Source organism: Portunus trituberculatus, chromosome 46 (assembly GCF_017591435.1).
Source record: "Portunus trituberculatus isolate SZX2019 chromosome 46, ASM1759143v1, whole genome shotgun sequence".
NCBI lineage: Eukaryota > Metazoa > Arthropoda > Malacostraca > Decapoda > Portunidae > Portunus > Portunus trituberculatus.
The window spans coordinates 7,624,058-7,631,947 of NC_059300.1; positions in this window are offsets into that span (position 1 = coordinate 7,624,058).

The window sequence follows — 7,890 nt, forward strand, 5'->3', positions numbered from 1 at the left end:
GAGATTGTTGTATGAACACCTTGTTGATTTACCTAAGAGGTGCTTCCAGGAATCTATCGCTGGAAGTGTTCGTTGTTTGGAATCTGCAGAAATCTATATCATTAATAATGTTCAGTCAGTCAGTCAGTCAATCAGTCTCTCTGTGTGTCTGTCTCACTTCTTATTCTGATAACAATTGGGTAACTTTGAAGATGACACATGTATCAATGCAGAATGGCCAATAAATTCCACTGAAAAAATGTACTATGAAAAAAATATCGAGTTATCAGTAAAACATAATACGTCAAGGGACCGAACAGTTCTGGACTGATGTAAAACTATGCATTCTGTGAGCAGCACCAGAAGCGTGCAGTCTTTTGTTATTTTGCTTCAACAACATTTTTTATACACAAGACTGCCGCATACGAGTGCCTAGCTCTTATTCAAGGTGTGTGTGTGTGTGTGTGTGTGTGTGTAATTCACCACGGTCATCTGCTGGTCACCCAGCCAGTCTTCCCCATTACGGAGCAAGCTCAGAGCTCATAGACCGATCTTCGGGTAAGACTAAGACCACACCACACTCCACACACCGGGAAAGCGAGGCCACAACCCCTCGAGTTACATCCTGTACCTATTTACTGCTAGGTGAACAGGGGCTACACATTAAGAGGCTTGTCCATTTGCCTCGCCGCTTCCAGGGACTCGAACCCGACCCTCTCGATTGTGAGTCGAGCGTGCTAACCACTAAACTAAGCGGTGTGTGTGTGTGTGTGTGTGTGTGTGTGTGTGTGTGTGTGTGTGTGTGTGTGTGTGTGTGTGTGTGTGTGTGTGTGTGTGTGTGTGTGTTTAATACAGCTCACACACGCAAGAGCCACGCACGCACACACAAAACACTATCATCACTACCTCGGGCATCACGCGGGTCACGTTCCTTGCAGGTCTCGAGTCTCAATCAAACTCTTTAACTCGCCTCCCCGTAATTTCTCCCATTCTGTTTTATCCCAGGCCGACGATCACGCCGTCTGGCAGAATAGCAAGTAGCACGCCCCCCCCCCACAACACACAAAAACACACACACACACACACGGCCCGGTAGCTCAGTGGTTAGAGCGCTGGCTTCACAAGCCAGATGACCGGGGTTCGATTCCCTGGCCGGGTGGAGATATTTGGGTGTGTCTCCTTTCACGTGTAGCCCCTGTTCACCTAGCAGTGAGTAGGTACAGGATGTAAATCGAGGAGTTGTGACCTTGTTGTCCCGGTGTGTGGTGTGTGCCTGGTCTCAGGCCTATCCGAAGATCGGAAATAATGAGTTCTGAGCTCGTTCCGTAGGGTAACGTCTGGCTGTCTCGTCAGAGACTGCAGCAGATCAAACAGTGAATTACACACACACACACACACACACACACATTTTTTTTTCCTTAGACAGTAACAATAACTTCAAGCATCTAAAAAAAAAAAAAAACGAGCAACAACAACAACAACAACAACAACAAACATGAACCTCGAAGAAAAAAAAAAGATAAATAAAAGATGGAAAAAATATATCTTAAAAATGCAGGAAGAGCGTAAACATAACACATTTACGTGAGTCTCTTCGCATGTAATTTTCAAGGTGATGAGAATATACAGAAGCTCTCCTCGTAAGACAAACAGAGACATTAAAGACACGGAGACGCAGGAGGCAAAGGGGGGAGAGTAGGAGAGCAACACAAATGGAGGAAGGAAGGAAGGAAGGAAGGAAGGAAGGAGGAACAGATGGAGAGAGAGAGACGAGAGAGAGAGAGAGAGAGAGAGAGAGAGAGAGAGAGAGAGAGAGAGAGAGAGAGAGAGAGAGAGAGAGAGAGAGAGAGAGATTGTGAAGCTCTCTCTCTCTCTCTCTCTCTCTCTCTCTCTCTCCGTCTAGCCCAGCCGTCTGGCATAAATAATGAAAATGATGATGACGGTCACAATTCTTAACACTGAGCTCTCGCCAAAACCCAAGAATTACCGAGACGCGGCACAGTGATAAGACATTCGTCTCCCAACTCTTTGTCTTTTGTCTCCACACAAACACACACACAGCCGCCTATGCATTTAACACAAGGTTTTCATTACGTCCCAGGAATGTTTGAAAACGCAACCCGCAACACTACAGAACGGAGGAGAAGGAGGAGGAGGAGGAGGAGGAGGAGGAGGAGGAGGAGGAGGAGGGGAAGCGCTAGACGAGAGAGAGGGACGAGGAGGAAAACACCCACCCTCGTCCCTCTCTTTCTTTCTCTATTCTAATTCAGGCGTTCGGAAACCGCCAGCGTGGATTCGTCAAACATTTTAAAAGGCTGGCAGTGGAGGCGGTGGAGGCGGCTGGTGGGCTTGCGGGCGGACGGGCTGGCGAGTGGGTGGGACAAGCAAAGATGCCGCGATGACAATAAAGAACAAAAATTACATTCTGAATGGAACCACGCAGGGAAAAAGTAACGTGAAAATTATGTCGTGTGAGTGTAAAAACCCCAGGGAGCAGGGGCCTCATGAGGGAAGAGGCGGAGAGAGTGAGGGAAGAAGGAGTGGTAAGAGGACTAAGAGAAGAGGAGTGAGGAGAATGTGGTGAGAAACGTGAGTAGAGAGGAGAGGATAGGCAAGGGTAGCGCAGGGACGAGAAAAGGGAGAGCTGGTGCTGGTGGCGGTGGTGGCGGTGATGGTGGGGAGGTAGGGAAGAGTCTCTAATATTTTTAATGAGTTGCTGCTGGCTGTACCCGCTTCCCCGAATTTTCCATTGTCTAGCGTTTCGTCCAGGCGTCCTCCATGCCGGCGCTCAACAGCTACACAGTCACATTCCTTCATGACGTGGCAACGGTATGGACAAGGAAACCCTAGCCAAAACTACGGGGAAGGTAACTATGCCCCCGGCTGAAGGGAAGGCTAGTAAAGTTGCTCATCTTTTGCTTCAACCTTTCCTCCTAGACGGTAATGACGTGGCAATAGGAATGACCACTTTTTCACTTAACTTTAATTTGACGTCTTAAGAGAAGCTGCGTTTATCTGGCTGCGTGATGAACGTTTCAGTCGCCTATATCAGCAACGTATTTCCCATTTCTTAACTTCAGGATCAGGAAAATATTAAAGGAGAACATTCGGAGGCTGTCGAAGAACTCAGTGGTAAAAGCGAGACTCTTTGTTTTGCCTTATTATACGGAAATTAACGAAGCTGATGAATTTTACCTTATATATATATATATATATATATATATATATATATATATATATATATATATATATATATATATATATATATATATATATATATATATATATATATATATATATATATATATATATATATATATATATATATATATATATATATATATATATATATATATATATATATATATATATATATATATATATATATATATATATATATATATATATATATATATATATATATATATATATATATATATATATATATATATATATATATATATATATATATATATATATATATATATATATATATATATATATATATATATATATATATATATATATATATATATATATATATATATATATATATATATATATATATATATATATATATATATATATATATATATATATATATATATATATATATATATATATATATATATATATATATATATATATATATATATATGTGTATGTGTGTATATATGTGTATATATATATATATATATGTATATATATATATATGTATGTATATATATATATATATATATATATATATATATATGTGTGTGTGGACACACACACACACACACACTGCTGCTACTACTGCTGCTGCTGCACTGCTGCTGCTACTACTGCTTACTGCTGCTGCTGCTACTACTGCTGCTGCTGCTACTGCTGCCACCACACTGCCACTGCTGCTGCTGCTGCTGCTGCTGCTGCTGCTGCTGCTGCTACTGCTGCTGCTGCTGCTGCTGCTGCTGCTACCTGCACCACTGCTACTACTGCTGCTGCTGCTGCTGCTGCTGCTGCACCACCACCACTGCTGCTGCTGCTGCTGCTACTGCTGCTGCTGCTGCTACCACCACCACTGCTGCTGCCACTGCTGCTGCTGCACCTGCTACCACCATGCTGCTTACTGCTGCTGCACTGCTGCTGCTGCTGCTGCTGCTGCTGCTGCACTACTGCTGCTGCTGCTGCTGCTGCTGCTGCTGCCACTGCTGCTGCTGCTGCTGCTGCTGCTGCTGCACTGCTGCTGCTGCTGCTGCTGCTGCTGCACTGCTGCTGCTGCTGCTGCTGCTGCTGCTGCTGCTGCTGCTGCTGCTGCTGCTGCTGCTGGTTGCTGCTGCTGCTGCTGCTGCTACCACCACCACTGCTGCTGCTACTGCCAGCTGCTGCTGCTGGTGCTGCACCACTGCTGCTGCTACACTGCTGCTGCTGCTGCTGCTGCTGCTGCTGCACTGCTGCTACTGCACTGCTGCTGCTACTGGTACTGGTGCTGCTGCTGCTGCTACTGCTACTACTGCTGCTGCTACTGGTACTAGTACTACTACGACTACTACTACTACTACTACTACTACTACTACTACTATTACTACTACTACCACTACTACTACTTTTTTTGCTGCTGTTGTTGTTGGTGTTATCAACCTTCCCCAGCCAAATCTCACGCAGTACATGAGCGGAAAATTACCTTTAAAACTTTTTTCGCGTCGTACTTTAATGGTGAACGATCAACTTTTGCTTGGACTACTGCACATCTAAAAGCTCGTGGTTTGAGCAATTAGCACACACGTCCTGAAATATCATACAAAAAAGAAAAATGATCTCTAAATATTTACTGCTGGACCTTATTCGCTCTCCTCGCCAATCTCGCAATACTTCAGTCAACGGGTGTGGTCAGAACAATGCTATGAATGCTGCCGGTTACCTTCCAGTCTAATGATGTCTGATATCCTGTTAGGGGGAGGGAGGCAGCCTGGTGTAGATAGCGGTAAGTCATTTATATCTCTTGTATAGTTGTCCTTTTAATTTTGGTGATAGATTAAAATAATTTCGCAACTGAGAAATAAATCAAAACGTCCTATTTCTTTCCCCCTTTTTTTTCTTTAAACATCACACAAACACACAACATTTTTTTTCCTTTCCTGTCTCAAAACTGAATATTTGCGAAGATTTCATTTACACACTAGTGAAGTTTTGAAACTAAAATATCAAAATGTACGATGATCTTTCCTTTATCCATTTAAAGCACGCAAAAAAAAATATATTTACCATTTTTAACTGTCAAATGGAAACATTTCTATAGTTTTTTAATCACAAACTAGTGAAAATCTAAAATAAAGATATCAAACGCACTTTTTTTATATTAATTTATATCACCTAAAACACATCACACAACTCCTCCGCTGGCACAAAAATTAAATACATGTATATTTTCAGTGACGCGCTAGTCAAATTACGAAACTAGGAGATAAAACGGCATGCACTTTCCCTTTTTTCCCATTTACATCACGCACACGCATCACTTTTTCCCTTCCGTGGCGTCAAAAGCGTGAAAGCAACACGGATCCAAGTTAAATGCAATCAAGCTTACATGATTGCTAATTTATAAAAAGAGAATAGAAAATGTGACTCAGCTGATGTCCCTTTCAACACCCCTTCCACACCACCGCTACCCCCACCACCACAACCACCACCACCACCCGACCTTTTTCCATGCGAATGTTTAATGTAACTTCAATCAGATATTTTTTTTTCTTCCTCCTTGTTAATCCTAATGTATCTTCTGCAGACTTTAATGTGCTGATGTTTTGTTTCTTTTCCTTTGAGTTTGTCTCTGAGCTAATGTCTCTGTTTTGATGATCTGTTTCTTCAGTCTTTCTCTTTAAATTTTCTCCTTTAAAAAATTCCTGTGTGTGTGTGTGTGTGTGTGTGTGTGTGTGAGAGCTAAATGCGCGAGACAAAAGATAATTAAATAAGAAGAGATGAAATACATGAAAAAATAGACTTGAAAGGACAGAAAAACCGGAAGCTAACACCGTCATAGTAGAAACAACGAATAAAATACAAGACTAAAAGCAACCTAACTGCTACCACCACCACCATCACCTCTACAACTATCAACAACCACCACCACCATCACAACCACCATCTCTCTCTCTCTCTCTCTCTCTCTCTCTCTCTCTCTCTCTCAAGGACGCAATCCAGCAAAAATGTGTAAAAGAGAGAAAAAAAGTTGTTTTCTGTCAGTGAATGGAAGCATGGAATAGTGACTCGCGAGAGAGAGAGAGAGAGAGAGAGAGAGAGAGAGAGAGAGAGAGAGAGAGAGAGAGAGAGAGAGAGAGAGAGAGAGAGAGAGAGAGAGAGAGAGAGAGAGAGAGAGAGAGAGAGAGAGAGAGAGAGAGAGAGAGAGAGAGAGAGAGAGAGAGAGAGAGAGAGAGAGAGAGAGAGAGAGAGAGAGAGAGAGAGAGAGAGAGAGAGAGAGAGAGAGAGAGAGAGAGAGAGAGAGAGAGAGAGAGAGAGAGAGAGAGAGAGAGAGAGAGAGAGAGAGAGAGAGAGAGAGAGAGAGAGAGAGAGAGAGAGTACAAACATTAACTTTTCAACAGCTTTCTTTTGCTTTGTGCTTTTTCATTCTCTCTCTCTCTCTCTCTCTCTCACACACACACACACACACACACACACACACACACACACGCACACACACGCACACACACACACACACACACACACACACACATTCCTGGTGGTGTAGTGGTTAGCACGCTGGACTCTCAACCTGAAAGGCCGAGCTGTAAATCCCGGAGCGGCGAGGCATATTATGGGTGAGCCTCCTAATGTCCGGCCCCTATTCACGTGGTGGAAGGCAGGTACGGTAACCTCGGGCGCTGTGACCTTGATCTCCTGGTATGTGGCGTGTCAGTGCTCCCAGTCGTATCCAGAGATCGGTCACTGTGAACTCTAAACATTCTTTACTTAAGGTTGGCTGTTGCAAGACCCAGCATCCCCCAACACACTAACACCACCACCCCTCACTTACCCAAACACACACACACACACACACACACACACACACACACACACACACACACACACACACACGTTCAAATCTTTCTCAAACCCGGAGAGTCCAAAGGCGAGCGAGCGAGCGAGCGAGCGAGCGAGCGGTGAAAGCAAAATGTCGACGAAAAAGAGCAGGTTCCCGAGTAATAATGTCCAGATTACCTGCTGTTAGAAGGCAAGACTGACGGAAAACATCGTGATCAAACTGATGCAAGAGAGGGCAAGGAGGCGGCAGGCGAGCAAGGAAAGGGTCTGGGAGGGGAAATAGGGAAAGGAAGAGGGAGAGAGAACAAACAAGATACGCAAGATCGAAGAATGGAACAGTTATGGATGAAAGAAGGAAATGAAAATAAAATGGAAGGAAGGGAGAGAGGAAGAAGGAAAAATAACCGAGGAAGCCTAGAGAAAAGGAGGGCGAATATAACATGGGAGGAATGAAGGAAGAAAGAAACAGGGAAGGGATGAATATGAGTTGGAATAAAGTTAGGAATGATGGAAGACAAGGATGAAATTTTGTATACTCGACGAACTGAAACCAAAAGCAACATTACAATATAAAAGAAAGTGAGGAAGGAAAAAAGAATAAAATGGAGAAATGGAAAGAAAAGAAGAATAAAAAAAGGAAGGATGGTAGGAAAGCACTGGCTGGAAGAACGAATGGAGATAAGAAAAAGACGAAAAATAAACACAAATATCAAAACCTTAGAAATAAAAAAAAAAAAAAATGGAAGGCTAAACAAAATAACACGAAATAGAAATGAAGATTGTGAAAGCAAGAAAATGAGTCGCCTAGAAAGAAAGAAAAAGTAGTCGAGAGAGAGAGAGAGAGAGAGAGAGAGAGAGAGAGAGAGAGAGAGAGAGAGAGAGAGAGAGAGAGAG